General features: G+C 43.5%; 1 long non-coding RNA gene across 1 annotated transcript; it reads right to left on the bottom strand.

Annotated features, from left to right (window-relative positions):
- LOC142486575 (uncharacterized) lies at positions 1-25,023 on the bottom strand. Its single transcript, XR_012799035.1, has 14 exons — positions 24,929-25,023; positions 23,583-23,693; positions 21,065-21,184; positions 19,949-20,044; positions 18,401-18,504; positions 17,055-17,165; positions 14,539-14,658; positions 13,423-13,518; positions 11,870-11,981; positions 8,124-8,243; positions 7,040-7,137; positions 5,365-5,475; positions 1,943-2,052; positions 1-571 (listed from the first exon to the last, which is right to left on the bottom strand). It is a non-coding gene; the product is annotated as an uncharacterized LOC142486575 (long non-coding RNA).
- Positions 25,024-26,534: the final 1,511 nt, after the last annotated feature.

A 26,534-nucleotide genomic window follows, 5' to 3' on the forward strand; every position in this document is an offset into this window, starting at 1 on the left:
ACAGAGGTTGTGGATGACAGATGCTGGGGATAGGCCATGAGTACGGGCCAGAGTAAGGTGGAGACTTTCTGTACTCTGCATACAGGACACTGCATGCATGACAGTGTCTGTGTGTGTGTGTGTGTGTGTGTATTCCAAGTGTCAGTGTGCATAAGTAAGTGTGCTCTGTAAGTATGCCTGTGTGGCAGGTATAGGGGGGTGGTTCAGCTGGAGGAACTTATCCAGGCACAAAAGCACATAGATGCCCCAGATTATACCACCCCAAATGCTGATAATATCCTGCTGCACTTTACAGAAGATGATGCAGATGTCAGTGGGTGGTGGGTTCATTAAATCCATCCATCATATCATAGCCACACTGTGCATATGATGTACTGAATCAATCACAGGAAGACATCTCCATGGTAGGGGTAGAAGTTAACAGAATATGTCCAGCACTGTGGTGTGTAGCCCATAAATAATAATTGTGCACATTACAGAACATACTTGCAACTGCAAGATCATTTTGCTGCTTGTAGTGTTTGCTCTTGTCCTGTGCAGTGTTGTCGTAGATCCGTCTCTTCAGTGTTCACTGCAATAAAAGTAAGACATTGCATTAATATTACAGAAGTTTGGGAGCTGAAATCCCACTATGCTGCAGACATTTTCCCTTTGCATAAGATTCTTGTGATTATATCTCAATGATGATCAATAACAACTACATCATAACACAGCCGCTCAATACAAAATATGTATTTGCTATCAATGGTCATGGAGGCCAAACGTCACACAATGTACAGATATACTGCTGTGGCCGAGTTTATTCGAGCATTTGCCCGTTCTTGGCCGCAGCAGTAACCTGGCGCGCGCCGGAGGGTGCCGGGCGCACGCCGAAGCAGCGGAGGAGCGCCCTCCGATCGGGGCTTTCTCCCTTCCGCTGCCGGGTCCGTCGGGTCCCCCGGAACCCCCTGCCGCTGTCCCCCACATCGCGGGACACCAGTGCTCCCTCGGGGAGCCCTGGACGCGCGTGCAGGGGGCGCAGGCACCCGATGACGCGTGACCGTGCATCGGTGATGCGCGGCACGCTGAGGGAGTGCGGCTAGCACGCCGGGGCATCCCCCGGCTTGCGGTGCTAGCCGTGCTTCAATAAAACGTGTCGGTAGTGTAGCAAGGATTATTTCTTCCTCTGGTGCATTATGATGGGATGTGTTGTAAGATTCTGCATTATTAGCATCACTGAATCTTTTGGAAACTGAGTAATATTCTATGTTTTAATGCAATATTATGGATGATCAGCCGGTAAAATAAAGCTTACTGTATCTGTAGCCATGCTCTACCCATGATGTGCTGAATCAATGACTGCAGAGTGATTCAGAGTGGTAAACATGACTGGAACTCATCTCTGAATAGAGGACAGAACAGCAGTGCAGAGTAGGAGGTGAATGTATCTCAAATGGAAGACTTAGTAGCTGTGTGGGGAGTAGACAGTACAGACTGATCAAATAAATAGTTAAAGGAGTATCTTCAACATTACTTGGCTTTGTTATCAACATTGAAGTTTCTCTTGTTTTTTCTGTTCTTTAAATCACTACTACTGATGCCATGTGTAACCTGTACTGAGAGATATACTCTACTGGCCTAGATGAAACCATATGATGCAAACAGGATTCATCCCACTCCAGATTCATATGATTGCACCACTTCAACCTTTAATAAAACACATAGAACTACAGCAGTGCGCTACTGCACATGTTCTTGTTATGAATGGTAGTAGATGTGGTCCTTGGGTCAATACTTCATACAGCAGCCACACTCTACTCATGATGTAATGAATCAACAAAAACCTGCATGGTACAGATCACAGGAAGGGTAGAGTAGAGGGGAATATGTCCAATGCGAAACCCTTAGCAGCTGGATTGTGTGGAGTCAACAAAACGACAAATACTAAATGAGAAATATACACATTGCTTATCTGTCTCTGTGTAGTCATTTTCCTCCTCTTCAACTGTCTTTCAAAATTTCTCTTCTGACAGAAAAGAAACACATGGCTTCAATATTCACTGTTCTTCCCTCCTGAAATAAAAGTTAAGCATTGCATGGTTATGATCATACATACAACGAACCTTGCGCCAAACCATGTGATCCAAAGTAAATCCACCTCCCTCCCATAGCTGTGTTCCTTCTAGAGCTTCTACCACACAAGTCATTAATGTTCGTGACACTGTACTGCAGTCACAGTCTGCACACAAAGTACTGAATCAATTACATCACACTGAAAAGGCAGTCTACATGATGCAATAGTTAACCATAATAACTCTGTCATGCAAATGACAGGAAAACCTATATGTATATCATTAGGGGAGAGGGGAAAAATAATTAAAAAATAAGTGCGACAAATAAAAACAGATTATAGGAAAGTAAATCCTTGCCCTGGGAACTTTACAATCTAATAGAAATGTTAGAAGACTTAAAGAGAGGCAGCAGTTGGGGGAAGAAGTGCAGTAGATGACAATGCTTGTCCTTAATGGTGGGTACAATTAGTAGAAAGCACATCTTGGGAACAATAGTTGTTAGCAGTGACTGTGGGTGTGGGACAGTAGCCACGAGTCAAAGTTTTTTAAATGCTTGATTTAAGTCGTGAATTTTAAGATTGGTCTTACATGTGGGTGGAAGAGGTTATGTTGGCATATACTGAGTGTGAGGAAGTTTCACATGTACGGTGCAGTGATGGAAAATGGTTTCAGGCAAGTGAGAGAACAGTAGAGGTGAAAGAAGTTTACAGGAGACAGTTATGGTTATAGTGCAAGAGACAAGCAAGGGCATAACGAGAGATCAAAGATGATATGCAAGAAGGAGCAGATTAATGGAGAGCCTTAACAAAAAGGTAAGGAGGAGAACTTTGTAGGTGATACAAAAACTTGATGGGATGCCAGGACAGGGATTTAAGGAGATGAGCAGAGACTGTTGTGGGAGAAAGTGAGATAATTCAAGCAGCAGAGTTTTGCATAGGAGAAAGTTGTGAAGCATGGAGGCCTGTTAGTAGTATGTTAAAATACCCTATAGGATAACAGTATACATTGGAGTTTTAGCAGTAGGTTGAGAGGGGAAAGGGAAGATCTTGGCAATATTACAGAGAAAGAGGCAACACATTTTACCCATAGCCGTGCATGTGAATGGAGATGGAATTGAAGAGCCAAATGTTACTCCTATGCAACATGTTTGATGACAAGATAGATGGTAGTACTGTTTACTGTGATGGAGAAAGGGGATAATATGAGCCCAGTGTTAGACATTAAGTTTAAGGCAGTGGAGTGCCATCCATGAGCATATAGCCAGGAGACAACCCAAGAGTAGGGACTGGATTGCAGGAGTGAGAACAGGGGTGGATAGATTTGTGTGTGTATCATCCGCATAGAGATTATATCTAAGGCCAAAAGCATTGATGAAGTCACCAAATGATAGTATGTAGAGAGAAAGAGAGATCTCAGAACAGAGCCCTGATGTATACCCACAGACAGATCAATAGAAGACGAAGACATGTTAGCAACAGAGATGGAGAATGTGTGACAGGAAAGTTATGATGAAAACCAGGATAGAACTTTGTTACTGATACCAAGAGAGAGTTTAGAATATGAAGGAGGAGAGTGATTGAGAGCATCAAACGCAGCCGATAGATCAAGTAGGATTAGTAGGGAAAAACCTTGGGAATTAGCTTTAAGCACAGTCTGTAGAACGTGCTGTACGAAAGGCAGGTTGTAAAGGATCCAGGAGGGCATGTGATTTAAGAATGTTGACACTAGCAATTAGAAGGCAAACAGCATGAGGGATACAGAGCGGTAGTTAGTAAGGCACATAGGGTGTAGTTTGTTTCTGACAAAAGGGTGACCGCTACAGGCTTAAAGTAAGAGGGCAAAAATCCAGAGAATAGGGAGAAATTGAAGATGTGGGTGAGAGTGGGGACTAAGAGATGCAGTAAGGTGTGAGGGGATACGATCTAGAGGGCATGTGGTAGAGGGAGAATAGAAGATGATTAGCTTCCAGCTCTGTAAGAGAAGAAAAGGAGTCAAGTGCAGAAGGAGATTTGGGTAGAAGGAGAGAAGGGGGAAGGGACAGAAGGAATCTCCTTTTGGGTGGCATCCACCTTGCCTCTGAAGTAGTCAAATGCTTGAGGAGAAGTGAAGGAAGGATGGCAAGTGGGAGGAGAAGGTCAGTGGAGGGAGTCAAATACAGAGAAAAAAAACAGCGTAAATTAAATTTGAGTGTTGATGAGTGTGGAAAAAAGTAGTGTATTTAGCCCTAGAGAGCAGCTTTATACAGGACAGGAGACATTTTTACTGTAGAAAAATCAAACAAAGTGTGAGATTTCCTCCGTAGGTATTAAGAACAGCGAGTGGAAGTGTGATGAGTGTGTTTGGGAATTTAGCCAAAGGTGTGGGTTAGAGGGATGAGTGTGTCAGAGCCTATAGGGGGCATATAGATAGGAGGATAGCATTGTAAGAGTTAATAAGATTGTTAGTTTAAGCAGAAAGAAAGAGAGAGAAGAGAGAAGAGAGGTTAGAGTAGATGTCAGAGGAGAGTTTAATTAAGCAGAGGCAAATCAGTGGGACAGGTAAGATGCGGTGAGGGGAATGACTGATTGTGACTGATGAGAGCAGAAGAGGTTATGTACAACTAGAGCCTTGTTAGTAAGAGTGGACATTCCAGAGGGCACAGGAGAAGGGAAGAGAAAAGTAAGGAAAGGAATGTGGATTACATTAGATAGGTTAACACTCTTAGTAGGGAGGCCTGATGTGTATATGAGCCGGTCCAAGATTATAAGAGATATCCCCCAACATCAGCGAGCATAGAAGGAGACACAGAGATAGGTGTAGAGAGAGACAGAGATAGGGATATGTAGAGAGAGAAGGGCGTCAAGAGAATGAGACAGATAGGCGTAGAGAGAGGAGACATAGAGAGAGGGGGCTTTGAGAGGGGGGCGTAGAGAATGAGGGAAGGTGGAAGAGAATAGGATGTGCAGGAGTGCATTTCATTGAGCAGTGCAGAAATAGCTGCAATAGAGGTCTGTACAAATGGTGCTTTGTGTAGACACATGCAAAGGTAGGGGAAGGAAAGTGTATAGAACATGTGGATAAAAGCAGGAGTGTGGAAGTTAGAGAAATTAGAAAAGTTTTACAGAGGAGTGAGGAAACAGTAAACAGAAAGAACAAGAGAGAGGTTACATTGGGATGACGTGCTGTGGTAGAGAGAAATGCTAGGAGAGAGCCTCCAGATATTAGAGGACATGAATTGAGAGAGCAAATGTATAAATCAAAACCGGAGGGGGAGGTATAGCACGAAAGCTTGCACAGCAGACGATGAAGATTATAGTCTTAAAGTTGCGTGTACCTGTCAGGGCACTCAAGAAGGTCAATGCTCACAAGTGCAGAGTTCATGAAGAAATGCTGAATCCAGTTCCCCTCCAATTTAATTTTAATATAACTTTTTCATTCTTCATTACTGCAAAAAGCAAACAAAACAAAACCACATTGCATTACTATTTTCAAAATGGATTGAATGACATATTCAACAGTAACTGTGTGATGCCAATATTGCCTTCTCACTCGTAGGCCAGTACGGTCAGGTACCCAGTACTGATAAAACAATAAGTGCCCGTACTAAGTACCAATATGAATTATAAGGAAATGTAAAATCTCCAGGTCTCTCTCCATCTCTGCAACAGATATATGGATAAGCCCATATTAAGGCATCACGTGACCGGAGCCGTCACTGACTGGGTATACGCAAAGATGCAGGGAGATGCAAAGAAAGGGAGGGAGACAGGGAGAAGATGGGAAACGGAGGGAGGCACGGATGGCAGGCCTCTCTCTTTCACTGGTGCATGCAAGGAGCTGGTCCCAACATCCACAAAGTGTGTGTGTATTATTGGTTGTGTTTTATGGTGGTAGGAGGATAGTGTGTATATTGTGTGTGTGTGTGGGAGTATTATATTGTGTGTAGGGTATTATAGTGTGTATATTATGTTGAGGTGCAGAGGAGAGTGTTAGATTGGGTATCTTGTGTTAGGGGGTATTGTGTATATTGTGTTTAAGACTATAATATTATTGGGGAGATTATTATTGAGGAGGTATTAAAGTGTGTATTGTGGGGAGTATTAGTGTATGTATTATTTGTGGGTGACAGATGCTGTGGGTAGGCCAAGAGTACGGGCCAGACTAAGGTGGAGACTTTCTGTACTCTGCATACAGGACTCTACATGCACTGCAGAGGTGAAATTCCCCCAACTCCAATTTGCTACACTCTCCAAGAGAGAATATTGTGATCAGAGGTGGAAGATGAGCAGGGTCACTGCCCAGGGAGTAGCCTGTCAGGGGGCATGGAAATCTCTTTTGGTGCGTATGTTGCCACGTGGCATTGATTGACCGGTCAATTAGCACTGCTTCCTATCACAGTGACATGATCCGGTGCTGTGATCGGTTGCAGCGCTGACCAAGGTGTGTTAGTGCAGCAATTTACAGGGAGGGAACAGAGGTTGTGGGTGACAGATGCTGGGGGTAGGCCAAGAGTACGGGCCAGAGCAAGGTGGAGATATTCTGTACTCTGCATGCCCATCCTGCATGCCCAGGACTCTGCATGCATGCCAGTGGCTGTGGGGTGTGTGTGTGTAGGTATGCCAAGTGTCAGTGTGCATAAGTAAGTGTGCTGTGTGTGTAAGTAAGTTTGCCTGTGTGGCAGGAGGTGTAGGGGGGTGGGGGGCGGGGGGCGGTTCAGCTGGAGGACTTTACCCAGCACAAAAGCACATAGATGCCTCTGATTATATCACCCCAAATGCTGATAATATCCTGCTGTAGATGCACTTTACAGAAGATGATACAGATGTCATCAGTGTTTGGTGGGTTCATTAAATCAATCCATCATATAATAGCCACACTGTGCATATGATGTACTGAATCAGTAACACCAATCACAGGAAGACATCTCCATGGTAGGGGTAGTGTTGAAGTTAACAAAATATGTCCAGCACTGTGGTGTGGAGCCCATACATAATAATTGTGCACATTACCAGAACAACATATTGTCAACTGCATGATCATTTTGCTGCTTGTAGTGTATACTCTTGTCCTGTGCAGTGTTGTAGTAGATCCGTCTCTTCGGTGTTCACTGCAATAAAAGTAAGACATTGCATTAATATTACAGAAGTTTGGGGGCTGAAATCCCACTATGCTAATGACAGTTTCCCTTTGCATAAGATTCTTGTGATTATATCTCAATGATGATCAATAACAACTACATCATAACACAGCTGCTCTATACAGAATATGTATTTGCCATCAATGGTCATGGAGGCAATATGTCACACAATGTACATATATAGCAAGGATTATTTCTTCCTCTGGTGTATTATGATGGGAGGGTGAGATTCTGCATTATCAGCATCAGTAAATCTGTAGGAAACTGAGTGATATTCTATTTTTTAATGCAATATTAGGGTAAAATAAAGCTTGCTGTATCTATAGCCATGCTCTACCCATGATGTGCTGAATCAATGACTGCAGAGCGATTTAGAGTGGTAAACATGACTTGAACTCATCTCTGAATAGAGGGTAGCACAGTAGTGCAGAGTAGAAGGTGAATGTATCTCAAATGGAAACCCTTAGCAGCTGTGTGGGGAGTAGACAGTACAGACTGACCAAGTAAATAGTAAAAAGTAGTAACTTCAACATTACTTGGTTTTGTTCTCCACTCCTGTTTTTCTGTTCTTTAAATCACTAATACTGATGCCATATGTAACCTGTACTGAGAGTTATATACTCTACTGGCCTAGATCAAATTAAATGATGCAAACAGGATCCCTCCCACTCAAGATTCATATGATTGCACCACCTCAACCTTTCATAGCAATAACATAGAACTGCAGCAGTGCGCTACTGCACATGTTCTTGTTATGAATGGTAGTAGATGTGGTCCTTGGGTCAGTACTTCATACTGTAGCCACACTCTATTCATGATGTATTGAATCAACAAAAATCTGCATGGTACAGATCACAGGAAGGGGTGGAGTAGAGGTGAATATGTCCAATGCGAAACCCTTAGCAGCCGGATTTTTTGGAGTCAATAAAACGACAAATACTAAATGAGAAATATACACATTGCTTATCTGTCTCTGTGTAGTCATTTTCCTCCTCTTCAACTGTCCTTCAATTTTCTATTTTGCAAGAAAATGAACACATGGCTTCAATATTCACTTCTGTTCTGCAGTCTTTCCTCTTGAAATAAAAAAGTTAAGCATTGCATTATTATTATTATAATTATTATTGACGATACATACAATGAACCTTGCTCCAAACCATGTGATACAAAGCAAATCCACCTCCCTCCCACAGCTGTGCTCCTTCTAGAGCTTCTACCACACAAGTTATTCATGTCAGTGAAACTGTACTGCAGTCCCGGTCTGCACACAATCTACTGAATCAATGACATCACACTGTGTCACACAATGTCATGCTAACGACAGGAAACAATCTTTGTATATATCTTTGTATATATAATAATAATAATGATAATAATAATAAAAAAAATAAGACAGGACAGACACTCCTACATTGCAATCAATAGAAAATAACTGGGACAGGCACTTCAAGGATGCATACGGTCCCGGATAAACTGTAGCTACCTATACACGTGTGCCTTGTCTCTAGACTCTGCATATATCTCTATTTATATACCACCCATTGTGTACTCAGCGCTTTACAAGAGAGACCAAAAAGTACAGGAAATTATTATACAATAAGTTCAACAAACAAAAACAGACAATAGGAAAGTAAATCCCTGTCCTGGGTAGTTTACAATCTAAGAGAAATGTAAGGAGACTTACAGAGAGACAACAGGTGGGGGAACAAGTGCAGTAGATGACAATGCTTGTCCTTAATGGTGGGTACTTGTAGTATAAAGCACTTCTTGGGAACAATAGTTAGTGACTGAATGAGTGACAGTAGCAACGAGTAAAAGCTATTGAAATGCTTCATTTAAGTTGTGAATTTTAAGGTTGATCTTAAATGTGGGTGGAAGAGGGTATGTTGGCATATACTGAGTGTGTGTGAGTTTCACAGGTAAATTGATGGGAAAGGGTTTCAGGCAAGAGAGCGAGTGCGCAGTAGAGGTGTAAGAAGTATAATGGAGACAGTTATTAGTAGAGCTTAGGAGACGAGGAAGGGCATAACGAGACCAAAGATGATATGTAGGAAGGAGCAGATGAATAGAGAATAGTGTTGGACTGGGTCCTCAACTATAAAAAAATGGGTAACGGGTACCCGGCCAAAATGAAAGGTTCTACCCGGTCGGGTACACGGTTTGGCACTTACCTTCCGGGTGGCAGTGACATCTAGGATCAGCAGCAGTCCTGTGACGGTGGCAGCATCTGTGGTGTCTTCAGCCGGCGGGGGAGCTGCAGGCTCACAGACACAGCTTACCTGCTTCGGTGCTGTGGAAGTGATTCCTGCAGCTCCCCCCGCCAGGTGAAGACACCTCTGATGCTGCCAACATCAGAGGACTGCTGCTGCTGATCCTAGATGTCTTAGGAAAGGTAAGTATAAAAGATTATTTCCAGCTGCCCTGACATTACCCGACGCCGGGTATTACCCGGCCAAGTCCACTTCTCAGTGGCCGGTTTCGAGTAATGTCCGGGTAGCTGGAAATGTGTCGGGTAACGCCGGGTACTCGGTACACCACTAATAGAGAACCTTAACAAAAAGGTAAGGAGGAGAACTTTGTAGGTGATCTGAAACTTGATGGGAAGCAAGGAGAGGGATTTAAGGAGGAGGAGGAGATGAGCAGATACTGTTGTGGGAGAAAGGGAAATTATTCAAGCAGCAGAGTTTTGGATAGATTGCAAATGAGAAAGTTGTGAAGCAGGGAGCCCTGTTAGCAGTATGTTAACCCATACGATAAGGGCATGCATTGGCGTTTTAGCAGTAGATTGACAGAGAAAAGGGCAAATCTTGGAAATATTACAGAGAAAGAATCGACAAACTTTAGCCAGTGTCGTGAATGAAGATGGAAAGGGAAGAGTCAAATGTTACTCCTAGGCAATGTGCTTTCATGACAGGATGATGGTAGTACTGTTTACTGCGATGGAGAAAGGTGATATTAGGCCAGATTTAGGGGGAAATATGAGGAGCTCAGTTTTAGACATTAGGTTTAAGGCAGAAGAGTGTCATCCATGGAGGATATAGCCAGGAGGCGACCCGAAACTAGGAACTAAATGGCAGGAGTGACGGTAGGGTGGATAGGTGTGTGTATCATCTGCATAGAGATGATATCAAGGGCCAAAATAGTTGATAAGGTCAACTAGTGATAGTATGTAGTGAGAGAGGTCCCAGAACAGAGTCCTGAGGTATACCAACAGACAAAACAACAGGAGACAAAGACACGTTAGCAACAGAGATGGAGAATGTGTGATGGAGAAGTATGATGAAAACCAGGATATAAGTTTGCTGCGGATACGAAGAAAGAGTTTAGAATATGAATGAGAAGAGTGATTGACAGTATCAAAAGCAGACGAGAGATCAAGCAGGATTAGTAAGTAAAATGGACCTTGGGAATTTTCTTTATGTACATAATTGGTTACATTGGGAAAGGCAGATTGTGAAGGGCCCAGAGGAGCATGTGATTTAAGAATGTTGATCAAACGGGAGATCACAAGACGTTCTAGCAATTAGGAGGCAAATGGTAGGACGGATACAGGGCGATAGTTAGAAATTCACACAAGGTCAAGGTTATTTTTGAGAATAGGGGTGACCACTGCATGCTTAAAAGGAAGAGTTGAAAGAGCCAAAGGATATGGAGGAATTGAAGATGTGGGTGAGAGTGAGAATATAGGATTGAGAGGGCATGTGGTAGAGGGAGAAGAGAAGATCAGGTTCCAGCTTTGTGACAGGAGAAAAGGAGTCAAGAGTGCAATGAGATCTAGATAGAAAAAGAGACAGGGGGAAGGGAGAGAACGAATCTACTTGTGGATGGCATCCACCTTGCCTCAAGTGAGCAAAGGCTTGAGGAGAAATAAAGGATGGATGTTAAGTGGGAGGAGAAAGTCAGTGGTGGGACTCAAATACATAGAAGACAGTGTGAATGAAATTGGAGTGTTGATGAGTGAGGAAAAAGTAGTGTTTGACCTTAAAAAAAGGAGCAGAGTTTTACAGAACAGGACAAAGGTTTAGTGTAGAAAATCAGACTGTGAGATTTCCTCCATAGGTGTTAAGAGCAGCAGTGTGATGTGATGAAGTGTGATGAGAGCGTGCTTGTGAATTAAACCAATGCATGGTTTAGGCTGCGTCTATAGTAAGCACACAACAGAAGGCAAAGTTAGCGCATGCCTGTCGCTCCAGCAATCCCCGCACTGAGGTCCGAGGCGACGGGGAGGCCCTGCATCGCTCGCACGCACTGTGGACGACCAAGCGTGTGCCCATGATAATCACGGCCTTAGAGGGATGAGTGTGTCAGAGCCTAGAAGGGGCATATAGATGATGGAGGAGGAGGGAGGAGGAGATGATAGCATTGTAAGAGTTAACAAGATAGTTAGTTTAAGCAGAAAGTGAGGAGAGGTTAGAGATAAGGGTAGATGTCAGAGGAGAGAGTTCAATTAAGCTGAGGTATCGAGTAGGACAGGGGTGAGGGGAATGAGAAGTGGTGGATGATGAGAGCAGAAGAGGTCATGTACAAATAGACCATGTTAGTCGTAGAGCAGACATTCCAGAGGGCACGTGAGAAGGGAAGAGTAAAGTGAGACAAGGAATGTGGATTACATTAGATGGGTTAATACGCTTAGCAGGGAGGTGGAGAGAGAGGCAAGAGGCAGAGGGTGGTGTAGGGGTAGAGGAAGAGATGTTGCATGTACCTTGTCAGAACATTAAAGAACGTCAATTCACACTGGTGCAGAGTTGATGATGAAATGCTGAATCCAGTTCACGTCCAATTCAATTTTAACAGAACTTTTTCATTCTTCATTACTGCAAAAAAAAAGTAAAAAACAATGCATTACTATTTTCAAAATGGATTGAATTCCCCCACCAATGACTATGTGTTACCAATATATCCCTCTCAGTCCCACTGCAGCACATACAGTACCAGTGTGAAAGTAAGAAGGTACACAGTACCGGTAAAACAATACGTGCCGGTACTATGCACCATATGAATTATAAGGGGATGTAAATCTCCCAGTCTCTCTCCATATCCGCAACAGAGCGGGCTCCGGTCAGTGGCATGGATGCCCATATATGGGTATGCTCATATTTGGGCATCCCATGTCACTGACCGGAGCCGGCTCTGAGTATAGGGATATATGCGGAGACGCAGAGGTGCAAGGAAATGGGAGGAGGCACGGTGAGAAACAGGGAGAGACCACAGGAAGATAGAGGGCAACAACTTCCACAAGGTACTTGTATGGGTATAATTGTTTGTATTTTGTGCAGAGGGGGTAATTTCAGATAAAATACAATTCTCCACCCTCTACGAAACAATTCCACTTTGTTCAGTAAGCCAGAAAGTCTTGGTCCCATGTGGACTGAATTTAATGCAAATAAGGTCCTTAATACACAAGTAAAGAATAAAGTTACTTATTCTCTACTGTAAGAAGTGCCACATTGCCCACTATTTGGGTCCTGTGCCCAGATTGTGACCATGCATGGCAGAGGTGAGATTCCCCCAACTCCAATTTGCTACACTCTCCAAGAGAGATAATTGTGATCAGAGGTGGAACTAGGGGAGGGTGTGAGCAGGGTCACTGCCCAGGGAGTAACCTGACTGGGGGCACGGAAATCTCATTTAGTGCATATGTTGCGGCACTGCATTGATTGACCGGTCAATCTGCACTGCTGCCTGTCACAGTGACATCCTGATCGGGCACTGTGATCAGCTATAGCACTGACCCAGGTGAGATAGTTCAGCACTTTACAAGGAGGGAACAGATGTTGTGGGTGACAGATGCTGGAGGTAGGCCAAGACTGTTGGCCAGAGTAACGTGGAGACTTACTGCACTCTGCATGCCCATCCTCTCCCTGACATCAGGGGAAGGAAGTGGCCCTGGGGTGTGTGTAGGTATGCCAGATGTCAGTGTATGCATAAGTAAGTATGCCTGTGTAGTGGGAGGTGTAGGGGCGTTAAGCTGGAGGACTTAAAACAGGCACAAAAGCACATAGATACCTCTGATTATACCGCACCAAATGCTGATAATATCATGCTGTAGCTGCACTTTACAGAAGATGATGCAGATGTCATCATTGGTTGGTGGGTTCATTAAATCAATCCATCATATCATAACCACACTGTGCATATGATGTACTGAATCAGTAACACCAGGAAGACATCTCCATGTTAGGAGTAGAGTTGAAGTTAACAGAATATGTCCAGCACTGTGGTGTGTAGCCCATAAATAATAATTGTGCACATTACCAGAACAACATACTGTCAACTGCAAGATCATTTTGCTGCTTGTAGCGTATGCTCATCCTGTACAGTGTTGTAGTAGATCCGTCTCTTCAGTGTTCACTGCAACAAAAGTAAGACATTGCATTAATATTACAGACGTTTGGGGGCTGAAATCTCACTTCGCTGCGGACAATTTCCCTTTGCATAAGATTCTTGTGATTATGTCAATGATGATCAATAACTGCATCATAACACAGCCGCTCTATACAGAAGATGTACTTGCTCTCAATGGTCATGGAGGTAATACGTCACACAATGTACAGATATAGCAAGGATTATTTCTCCCACTTGTGCATTATGGCATTATGATGGGAAATGTTGTGAGATTCTGCATTATCAGCATCACTGAATCTTTTGGAAATTAAGTGATATTCTATGTTTTAATGCAATATTATGGATGATCAGCCGGTAAAATAATAATAGCTTGCTGTATCTGTAGCCATGCTCTACCCATGATGTGCTGAACCAATGACTGCAGAGAGATTCAGAGTGCTAAACATGACTGGAACGCATCTCTGAATAATGGGCAGCAAAGCAGTGCAGAATAGGAGGTGAAAGTATTTAAAATGGAAGATCCTTAGCAGCTGTGTGGGGAGTAGACAGTACAGACTGACCAAGTAAATGGTAAAAGGAGTAACTTCAACATTACTTGGCTTTGTTCTCCACATTGAAGCTTTCCTCCTCTTTAAATCACTAATACTGATGCCATGTGTAACCTGTACTGAGAGTTATATAATCTACTGGCCTAGATGAAACCATATGATGCAAACAGGATCCATCCCACTCCAGATTCATAGAATTGAACCACCTCAACCTTTCATAACAATCACATAGAACTGCAGCTGTGCGCTACTGCACATGTTCTTGTTATGAATGGTAGTAGATGTGGTCCTTGGGTCTTTACTTCATACTGTAGCCACCCTCTACTCATGATGTATTGAATCAACGAAAACTTGCATGGTTCAGATCACAGGAAGGGGTAGAGTAGAGATGAAAATATTCAATGTGAAACCCGTAGCAGCCGGATTGTGTGGAGTCAATAAAACGACAAATACTAAATGGTAAATGAGAAATATACACATTGCTTATCTGTCTCTGTGTAGTAATTTTCCTTCTCTTCAACTGTCCTTCAAATTTTCTCTTTTGCAAGAAAAGGAACACATGGCTTCAATATTCACTTCTGTTCTGCAGTCATCCCTCCTGAAATAAAAGTTAAGCATTGCATTGTTATTATGATAATACATACAATAAACCTTGCTCCAAACCATTTGATGCAAAGCAAATCCACCTCCCACCCACAGCTGTGCTCCTTCTAGAGCATGCATGTCAAACTCCAGTCCTCGAGGGTCCCAAACAGGCCAGGTTTTCAGTAGGGATATCCTGAAAACCTGGCCTGTTTGCTGCCCTCGAGGACTGGAGTTTGACATCCTTGTTCTTGAGCTTCTACCACGCAAGTCATCCATGTGAGTGACACTGTACTGCAGTCCTGGTCTGCACACAATCTACTGAATCAATGACATCACACTGTAAAGGCAATCTACAAGATGTATTAGTTGTCCACACTTCCGAAATGTTACTTTTATGTCCAAATCACTTATTCCCATGACCTGATATTTGTATTTGTTATTTATAGGATTGTCACAAAGAGTTGATGAGGTCACCAAATGATAGTATGTAGAGAGAAAGAGAGATCTCAGAACAGAGCCCTGATGTATACCCACAGACAGATCAATAGAAGACGAAGACATGTTAGCAACAGAGATGGAGAATGTGTGACAGGAAAGTTATGATGAAAACCAGGATAGAACTGTGTTACGGATACCAAGAGAGAGTTTAGAATATGAAGGAGGAGAGTGATTGAGAGCATCAAACGCAGCAGATAGATCAAGTAGGATTAGTAGGGAAAAGTGACCTTGGGAATTTGCTTTAAGCACAGTCTGTAGAACGAGCTGTACGAAAGGCAGGTTGTAAAGGATCCAGGAGGGCATGTGATTTAAGAATGTTGACATTCTAGCAATTAGGAGACAAACAGCAGAAGGGATACAGGGCGGTAGTTAGTAAGGCACATAGGGTGTAGGTTGTTTCTGAGAAAAGGGTGACCACTACAGGCTTAAAGTAAGAGGGTAAAGAGCCAGAGAATAGGGAGGAATTGAAGATGTGGGTGAGAGTGGGGACTAAGAGATGCAGTAAGGTGTGAGGGGATACGATCTAGAGGGCATGTGGTAGAGGGAGAAGAGAAGATGATTAGCTTCCAGCTCTGTAAGAGAAGAAAAGGAGTCAAATGCAGAAGGAGAATTAGGTAGAAGGAGAGAAGGGGGAAGGGACAGAAGGAATCTCCTTGTGGGTGGCATCCACCTTGCCTCTGAAGTAGTCAAATGCTTGAGGAGAAGTGAAGGAAGGATGGCAAGTGTGAGGAGAAGGTTAGTGGAGGGAGTCAAATACAGGGAAAAAAAGACAGCGTAAATTAAATTTGAGTGTTGATGAATGTGAAAAAAAAGTAGTGTGGTTTGGCCCCAGAGAGCAGCTTTATACAGGACTGGAGACATTTTTACTGTAGAAAAATCAAATATCAATTGTGTGATTTCCTTCATAGGCATTAAGAACAGCGAGTGGAAGTGTGATGAACATGTTTGGGAATTTAGCCAAGGGTGTGGGCTAGAGGGACAAGTGTGTCAGAGCCTAGAGGGGGCATATAGATAGGAGGATAGCATTGTAAGAGTTAATAAGATTGTTAGTTTAAGCGGAAAGAGAGAGAGAGCAGAGAGGTTAGAGTAGATGTCAGAGGAGAGTTTAATTAAGCAGAGGCAAATCAGTGGGACAGGTAAGATGGGGTGAGGGGAATGACTGATTGTGAATGATGAGAGCAGAAGAGGTCATGTACAACTAGAGCCTTGTTAGTCAGAGAACGGACATTCCAGATGGCATAGGAGAAGGGAAGAGAAAAGTAAGGAAAGGAATGTGGATTACATTAGATAGGTTAACACTCTTAGCAGGGAGGCAGAGGCAGGGAGGCCCGATGTGTATATGAGCAGGTTCAAGATTATAAGAGATATCCCACACATCAGCAAACATAGAAGGAGACACAGAGATAGGTGTAGAGAGAGACAGAGATAGCTCTATGTAGAGAGAGGGACGTAGAGAGAATGAGACAGATAGGCGCAGAGAGAGGGGGCGCAGAGAGAGGAGGCGCCAAAAGAGGGGGCGCAGAGAGAGGGGGCACAGAGAATAGGATATTAAAGAGTGCTTTTCATTGAGCAGTGCAGAAATAGCTGCAATAGAGGTCTGTACAAATGGTGCAGTGTGTAGACACATGCAAAGGTAGGGGAAGGAAAGAGGAGAACATGTGGATAAAAGCAGGAGTGTGGAAGTTAGAGAAATTAGAAAAGTTTAACAGAGGAGTGAGGAAACAGCAAGCAGAAAGAACAAGAGAGAGGTTACATTGGGATGACGTTCTGTGGTAAAGAGAAAATGCTAGGAGAGAGCTTTCAAATATTAGAGGACATGAATTGAGGGAGCAAATGTATAAATCAAAACCTGAGGGGGAGGTATAGCACGAAAGCTTGCACAGCAGATTATAGTCTTAATGTTGCGTGTACCTGTCAGGGTATTCAAGAAGTTAAATTCTCACAAGTGCAGAGTTCATGATGAAATGCTGAATCTAGTCCCCCTCCAATTTAATTTTAATATAACTTTTCCATTCTTCATTACTGCAAAAAGCAAACAAAACAAAACCACATTGCATTACTATTTTCAAAATGGATTGAATGGCATATTCAACAGTGACTGTGTGATGCCAATATTCCCCACTCACTCGTAGTGAAGCACATATTGTACTAGTGTTGAAAGTAGGCCGGTAGAGTCAGGTACGCAGTACTGATAAAACAATAAGTGCCCGTCGTAAGTACCAGCTCCGCAACAGTGCGGGCATCACATTAGTGACGTGGATGAACATATATGGATAAGCCCATATTAAGGCATCACGTGACCAGAGCCGTCACTGACTGGGTATACGTAAAGACGCAGGGAGATGCAAGGAAAGGGAGGGAGAGAGACAGGGAGAAGATGTGAAACGGAGGAAGGCACGGATGGAGGGAGTTCTTCCGAGCTTCTGCGGGCCTCTCTCTTTCACTGGTGCATGCCGGGAGCTGGTCCCAACATCCACAAAGTGTGTGTGTATTATTGGTTGTATTTTATGGGGGTAGGAGGGTAGTGTGTATATTGTGTGTGTGGGAGTATTATATTGTGTGTAGAGGTGCAGAGGAGAGTACTAGATTGTGTATCTTGTGTAAGGGTGTTGTGTATATTGTGTTTGGAGCTATAATATTATTGGGGAGATTAGTATTGAGGAGGTATTATAGTGTGTATTGTGGGGAGTATTAGTGTGTGTATTGTTTGTGGGTGACAGATGCTGGGGGTATGCAGCAATCCCTGCACTGAGGTCCGAGGCGGCTCTGCATCGCTCGCACGCACTGTGGACGACCAAGCATGTGCCCATGATAATCATGGCCTTAGAGGGATGAGTGTGTCAGAGCCTAGAAGGGGTATATATATAATGGAGGAGGGAGGAGGAAGGAGGAGGAGGGAGGAGGAGATGATAGCATTGTAAAAGTTAACAAGATAGTTAGTTTAAGCAGAAAGTGAGGAGAGGTTAGAGATAAGGGTAGATGTCAGAGGAGAGAGTTCAATTAAGCTGAGGTATCGAGTAGGACAGGGGTGAGGGGAATGAGAGGTGGTGGATGATGAGAGCAGAAGAGGTCATGTACAAATAGACCTTGTTAGTCAGAGAGCAGTCATTCCAGAGGGCACGTGAGAAGTGAAGAGTAAAGTGAGACATGGAATGTGGATTACATTAGATGGGTTAATACGCTTAGCAGGGAGGTGGAGAGAGAGAGGCAAGAGGCAGAGAGTGGTGCAGGGGTTGAGGAAGAGATGTTGCATGTACCTTATCAGAACATTAAAGAACATCAATTCACACTGGTGCAGAGTTGATGATGAATCCAGTTCACCTCCAATTCAATTTTAACAGAAATGTTTCATTCTTCATTACTGAAAAAAAAGAAAAGTAAAAAACATTTCATTACTATTTTCAAAATGGATTGAATTCCCCCAACAATGACTATGTGTTACCAATATATCCCTCTCAGTCCCACTGCAGCATATACTGTACCAGTGTGAAAGTAGGAAGGTACACAGTACCGGTAAAACAATACGTGCCGGTACTATGCACCATATGAATTATAAGGGGATGTAAATCTCCCAGTCTCTCTCCATATCCGCAACAGAGCGGGCTCCGGTCAGTGGCATGGATGCCCATATATGGGTATGCTCATATTTGGGCATCCCATGTCACTGACCGGAGCCGGCTCTGAGTATAGGGATATATGCGGAGACGCAGAGGTGCAAGGAAATGGGAGGAGGCACGGTGAGAAACAGGGAGAGACCACAGGAAGATAGAGGGCAACAACTTCCACAAGGTACTTGTATGGGTATAATTGTTTGTATTTTGTGCAGAGGGGGTAATTTCAGATAAAATACAATTCTCCACCCTCTACGAAACAATTCCACTTTGTTCAGTAAGCCAGAAAGTCTTGGTCCCATGTGGACTGAATTTAATGCAAATAAGGTCCTTAATACACAAGTAAAGAATAAAGTTACTTATTCTCTACTGTAAGAAGTGCCACATTGCCCACTATTTGGGTCCTGTGCCCAGATTGTGACCATGCATGGCAGAGGTGAGATTCCCCCAACTCCAATTTGCTACACTCTCCAAGAGAGATAATTGTGATCAGAGGTGGAACTAGGGGAGGGTGTGAGCAGGGTCACTGCCCAGGGAGTAACCTGACTGGGGGCACGGAAATCTCATTTAGTGCATATGTTGCGGCACTGCATTGATTGACCGGTCAATCTGCACTGCTGCCTGTCACAGTGACATCCTGATCGGGCACTGTGATCAGCTATAGCACTGACCCAGGTGAGATAGTTCAGCACTTTACAAGGAGGGAACAGATGTTGTGGGTGACAGATGCTGGAGGTAGGCCAAGACTGTTGGCCAGAGTAACGTGGAGACTTACTGCACTCTGCATGCCCATCCTCTCCCTGACATCAGGGGAAGGAAGTGGCCCTGGGGTGTGTGTAGGTATGCCAGATGTCAGTGTATGCATAAGTAAGTATGCCTGTGTAGTGGGAGGTGTAGGGGCGTTAAGCTGGAGGACTTAAAACAGGCACAAAAGCACATAGATACCTCTGATTATACCGCACCAAATGCTGATAATATCATGCTGTAGCTGCACTTTACAGAAGATGATGCAGATGTCATCATTGGTTGGTGGGTTCATTAAATCAATCCATCATATCATAACCACACTGTGCATATGATGTACTGAATCAGTAACACCAGGAAGACATCTCCATGTTAGGAGTAGAGTTGAAGTTAACAGAATATGTCCAGCACTGTGGTGTGTAGCCCATAAATAATAATTGTGCACATTACCAGAACAACATACTGTCAACTGCAAGATCATTTTGCTGCTTGTAGCGTATGCTCATCCTGTACAGTGTTGTAGTAGATCCGTCTCTTCAGTGTTCACTGCAACAAAAGTAAGACATTGCATTAATATTACAGACGTTTGGGGGCTGAAATCTCACTTCGCTGCGGACAATTTCCCTTTGCATAAGATTCTTGTGATTATGTCAATGATGATCAATAACTGCATCATAACACAGCCGCTCTATACAGAAGATGTACTTGCTCTCATTGGTCATGGAGGTAATACGTCACACAATGTACAGATATAGCAAGGATTATTTCTCCCACTTGTGCATTATGGCATTATGATGGGAAATGTTGTGAGATTCTGCATTATCAGCATCACTGAATCTTTTGGAAATTAAGTGATATTCTATGTTTTAATGCAATATTATGGATGATCAGCCGGTAAAATAATAATAGCTTGCTGTATCTGTAGCCATGCTCTACCCATGATGTGCTGAACCAATGACTGCAGAGAGATTCAGAGTGGTAAACATGACTGGAACGCATCTCTGAATAATGGGCAGCAAAGCAGTGCAGAATAGGAGGTGAAAGTATTTAAAATGGAAGATCCTTAGCAGCTGTGTGGAGAGTAGACAGTACAGACTGACCAAGTAAATGGTAAAAGGAGTAACTTCAACATTACTTGGCTTTGTTCTCCACATTGAAGCTTTCCTCCTCTTTAAATCACTAATACTGATGCCATGTGTAACCTGTACTGAGAGTTATATAATCTACTGGCCTAGATGAAACCATATGATGCAAACAGGATCCATCCCACTCCAGATTCATAGAATTGAACCACCTCAACCTTTCATAACAATCACATAGAACTGCAGCTGTGCGCTACTGCACATGTTCTTGTTATGAATGGTAGTAGATGTGGTCCTTGGGTCTTTACTTCATACTGTAGCCACCCTCTACTCATGATGTATTGAATCAACGAAAACTTGCATGGTTCAGATCACAGGAAGGGGTAGAGTAGAGATGAAAATATTCAATGTGAAACCCGTAGCAGCCGGATTGTGTGGAGTCAATAAAACGACAAATACTAAATGGTAAATGAGAAATATACACATTGCTTATCTGTCTCTGTGTAGTAATTTTCCTTCTCTTCAACTGTCCTTCAAATTTTCTCTTTTGCAAGAAAAGGAACACATGGCTTCAATATTCACTTCTGTTCTGCAGTCATCCCTCCTGAAATTAAAGTTAAGCATTGCATTGTTATTATGATAATACATACAATAAACCTTGCTCCAAACCATTTGATGCAAAGCAAATCCACCTCCCACCCACAGCTGTGCTCCTTCTAGAGCATGCATGTCAAACTCCAGTCCTCGAGGGTCCCAAACAGGCCAGGTTTTCAGTAGGGATATCCTGAAAACCTGGCCTGTTTGCTGCCCTCGAGGACTGGAGTTTGACATCCTTGTTCTTGAGCTTCTACCACGCAAGTCATCCATGTGAGTGACACTGTACTGCAGTCCTGGTCTGCACACAATCTACTGAATCAATGACATCACACTGTAAAGGCAATCTACAAGATGTATTAGTTGTCCACACTTCCGAAATGTTACTTTTATGTCCAAATCACTTATTCCCATGACCTGATATTTGTATTTGTTATTTATAGGATTGTCACAAAGAGTTGATGAGGTCACCAAATGATAGTATGTAGAGAGAAAGAGAGATCTCAGAACAGAGCCCTGATGTATACCCACAGACAGATCAATAGAAGACGAAGACATGTTAGCAACAGAGATGGAGAATGTGTGACAGGAAAGTTATGATGAAAACCAGGATAGAACTGTGTTACGGATACCAAGAGAGAGTTTAGAATATGAAGGAGGAGAGTGATTGAGAGCATCAAACGCAGCAGATAGATCAAGTAGGATTAGTAGGGAAAAGTGACCTTGGGAATTTGCTTTAAGCACAGTCTGTAGAACGAGCTGTACGAAAGGCAGGTTGTAAAGGATCCAGGAGGGAATGTGATTTAAGAATGTTGACATTCTAGCAATTAGGAGACAAACAGCAGGAGGGATACAGGGCGGTAGTTAGTAAGGCACATAGGGTGTAGGTTGTTTCTGAGAAAAGGGTGACCACTACAGGCTTAAAGTAAGAGGGTAAAGAGCCAGAGAATAGGGAGGAATTGAAGATGTGGGTGAGAGTGGGGACTAAGAGATGCAGTAAGGTGTGAGGGGATACGATCTAGAGGGCATGTGGTAGAGGGAGAAGAGAAGATGATTAGCTTCCAGCTCTGTAAGAGAAGAAAAGGAGTCAAATGCAGAAGGAGAATTAGGTAGAAGGAGAGAAGGGGGAAGGGACAGAAGGAATCTCCTTGTGGGTGGCATCCACCTTGCCTCTGAAGTAGTCAAATGCTTGAGGAGAAGTGAAGGAAGGATGGCAAGTGTGAGGAGAAGGTTAGTGGAGGGAGTCAAATACAGGGAAAAAAAGACAGCGTAAATTAAATTTGAGTGTTGATGAATGTGAAAAAAAAGTAGTGTGGTTTGGCCCCAGAGAGCAGCTTTATACAGGACTGGAGACATTTTTACTGTAGAAAAATCAAATATCAATTGTGTGATTTCCTTCATAGGCATTAAGAACAGCGAGTGGAAGTGTGATGAACATGTTTGGGAATTTAGCCAAGGGTGTGGGCTAGAGGGACAAGTGTGTCAGAGCCTAGAGGGGGCATATAGATAGGAGGATAGCATTGTAAGAGTTAATAAGATTGTTAGTTTAAGCGGAAAGAGAGAGAGAGCAGAGAGGTTAGAGTAGATGTCAGAGGAGAGTTTAATTAAGCAGAGGCAAATCAGTGGGACAGGTAAGATGGGGTGAGGGGAATGACTGATTGTGAATGATGAGAGCAGAAGAGGTCATGTACAACTAGAGCCTTGTTAGTCAGAGAACGGGCATTCCAGATGGCATAGGAGAAGGGAAGAGAAAAGTAAGGAAAGGAATGTGGATTACATTAGATAGGTTAACACTCTTAGCAGGAAGGCAGAGGCAGGGAGGCCCGATGTGTATATGAGCAGGTTCAAGATTATAAGAGATATCCCACACATCAGCAAACATAGAAGGAGACACAGAGATAGGTGTAGAGAGAGACAGAGATAGCTCTATGTAGAGAGAGAGGGACGTAGAGAGAATGAGACAGATAGGCGCAGAGAGAGGGGGCGCAGAGAGAGGAGGCGCCAAAAGAGGGGGCGCAGAGAGAGGGGGCACAGAGAATAGGATATTAAAGAGTGCTTTTCATTGAGCAGTGCAGAAATAGCTGCAATAGAGGTCTGTACAAATGGTGCAGTGTGTAGACACATGCAAAGGTAGGGGAAGGAAAGAGGAGAACATGTGGATAAAAGCAGGAGTGTGGAAGTTAGAGAAATTAGAAAAGTTTAACAGAGGAGTGAGGAAACAGCAAGCAGAAAGAACAAGAGAGAGGTTACATTGGGATGACGTTCTGTGGTAAAGAGAAAATGCTAGGAGAGAGCTTTCAAATATTAGAGGACATGAATTGAGGGAGCAAATGTATAAATCAAAACCTGAGGGGGAGGTATAGCACGAAAGCTTGCACAGCAGATTATAGTCTTAATGTTGCGTGTACCTGTCAGGGTATTCAAGAAGTTAAATTCTCACAAGTGCAGAGTTCATGATGAAATGCTGAATCTAGTCCCCCTCCAATTTAATTTTAATATAACTTTTCCATTCTTCATTACTGCAAAAAGCAAACAAAACAAAACCACATTGCATTACTATTTTCAAAATGGATTGAATGGCATATTCAACAGTGACTGTGTGATGCCAATATTCCCCACTCACTCGTAGTGAAGCACATATTGTACTAGTGTTGAAAGTAGGCCGGTAGAGTCAGGTACGCAGTACTGATAAAACAATAAGTGCCCGTCGTAAGTACCAGCTCCGCAACAGTGCGGGCATCACATTAGTGACGTGGATGAACATATATGGATAAGCCCATATTAAGGCATCACGTGACCAGAGCCGTCACTGACTGGGTATACGTAAAGACGCAGGGAGATGCAAGGAAAGGGAGGGAGAGAGACAGGGAGAAGATGTGAAACGGAGGAAGGCACGGATGGAGGGAGTTCTTCCGAGCTTCTGCGGGCCTCTCTCTTTCACTGGTGCATGCCGGGAGCTGGTCCCAACATCCACAAAGTGTGTGTGTATTATTGGTTGTATTTTATGGGGGTAGGAGGGTAGTGTGTATATTGTGTGTGTGGGAGTATTATATTGTGTGTAGAGGTGCAGAGGAGAGTACTAGATTGTGTATCTTGTGTAAGGGTGTTGTGTATATTGTGTTTGGAGCTATAATATTATTGGGGAGATTAGTATTGAGGAGGTATTATAGTGTGTATTGTGGGGAGTATTAGTGTGTGTATTGTTTGTGGGTGACAGATGCTGGGGGTATGCAGCAATCCCTGCACTGAGGTCCGAGGCGGCTCTGCATCGCTCGCACGCACTGTGGACGACCAAGCATGTGCCCATGATAATCATGGCCTTAGAGGGATGAGTGTGTCAGAGCCTAGAAGGGGTATATATATAATGGAGGAGGGAGGAGGAAGGAGGAGGAGGGAGGAGGAGATGATAGCATTGTAAAAGTTAACAAGATAGTTAGTTTAAGCAGAAAGTGAGGAGAGGTTAGAGATAAGGGTAGATGTCAGAGGAGAGAGTTCAATTAAGCTGAGGTATCGAGTAGGACAGGGGTGAGGGGAATGAGAGGTGGTGGATGATGAGAGCAGAAGAGGTCATGTACAAATAGACCTTGTTAGTCAGAGAGCAGTCATTCCAGAGGGCACGTGAGAAGTGAAGAGTAAAGTGAGACATGGAATGTGGATTACATTAGATGGGTTAATACGCTTAGCAGGGAGGTGGAGAGAGAGAGGCAAGAGGCAGAGAGTGGTGCAGGGGTTGAGGAAGAGATGTTGCATGTACCTTATCAGAACATTAAAGAACATCAATTCACACTGGTGCAGAGTTGATGATGAATCCAGTTCACCTCCAATTCAATTTTAACAGAAATGTTTCATTCTTCATTACTGAAAAAAAAGAAAAGTAAAAAACATTTCATTACTATTTTCAAAATGGATTGAATTCCCCCCAACAATGACTATGTGTTACCAATATATCCCTCTCAGTCCCACTGCAGCATATACTGTACCAGTGTGAAAGTAGGAAGGTACACAGTACCGGTAAAACAATACGTGCCGGTACTATGCACCATATGAATTATAAGGGGATGTAAATCTCCCAGTCTCTCTCCATATCCGCAACAGAGCGGGCTCCGGTCAGTGGCATGGATGCCCATATATGGGTATGCTCATATTTGGGCATCCCATGTCACTGACCGGAGCCGGCTCTGAGTATAGGGATATATGCGGAGACGCAGAGGTGCAAGGAAATGGGAGGAGGCACGGTGAGAAACAGGGAGAGACCACAGGAAGATAGAGGGCAACAACTTCCACAAGGTACTTGTATGGGTATAATTGTTTGTATTTTGTGCAGAGGGGGTAATTTCAGATAAAATACAATTCTCCACCCTCTACGAAACAATTCCACTTTGTTCAGTAAGCCAGAAAGTCTTGGTCCCATGTGGACTGAATTTAATGCAAATAAGGTCCTTAATACACAAGTAAAGAATAAAGTTACTTATTCTCTACTGTAAGAAGTGCCACATTGCCCACTATTTGGGTCCTGTGCCCAGATTGTGACCATGCATGGCAGAGGTGAGATTCCCCCAACTCCAATTTGCTACACTCTCCAAGAGAGATAATTGTGATCAGAGGTGGAACTAGGGGAGGGTGTGAGCAGGGTCACTGCCCAGGGAGTAACCTGACTGGGGGCACGGAAATCTCATTTAGTGCATATGTTGCGGCACTGCATTGATTGACCGGTCAATCTGCACTGCTGCCTGTCACAGTGACATCCTGATCGGGCACTGTGATCAGCTATAGCACTGACCCAGGTGAGATAGTTCAGCACTTTACAAGGAGGGAACAGATGTTGTGGGTGACAGATGCTGGAGGTAGGCCAAGACTGTTGGCCAGAGTAACGTGGAGACTTACTGCACTCTGCATGCCCATCCTCTCCCTGACATCAGGGGAAGGAAGTGGCCCTGGGGTGTGTGTAGGTATGCCAGATGTCAGTGTATGCATAAGTAAGTATGCCTGTGTAGTGGGAGGTGTAGGGGCGTTAAGCTGGAGGACTTAAAACAGGCACAAAAGCACATAGATACCTCTGATTATACCGCACCAAATGCTGATAATATCATGCTGTAGCTGCACTTTACAGAAGATGATGCAGATGTCATCATTGGTTGGTGGGTTCATTAAATCAATCCATCATATCATAACCACACTGTGCATATGATGTACTGAATCAGTAACACCAGGAAGACATCTCCATGTTAGGAGTAGAGTTGAAGTTAACAGAATATGTCCAGCACTGTGGTGTGTAGCCCATAAATAATAATTGTGCACATTACCAGAACAACATACTGTCAACTGCAAGATCATTTTGCTGCTTGTAGCGTATGCTCATC

This window comes from Ascaphus truei, unplaced genomic scaffold (assembly GCF_040206685.1).
Source record: "Ascaphus truei isolate aAscTru1 unplaced genomic scaffold, aAscTru1.hap1 HAP1_SCAFFOLD_958, whole genome shotgun sequence".
Taxonomy (NCBI): domain Eukaryota; kingdom Metazoa; phylum Chordata; class Amphibia; order Anura; family Ascaphidae; genus Ascaphus; species Ascaphus truei.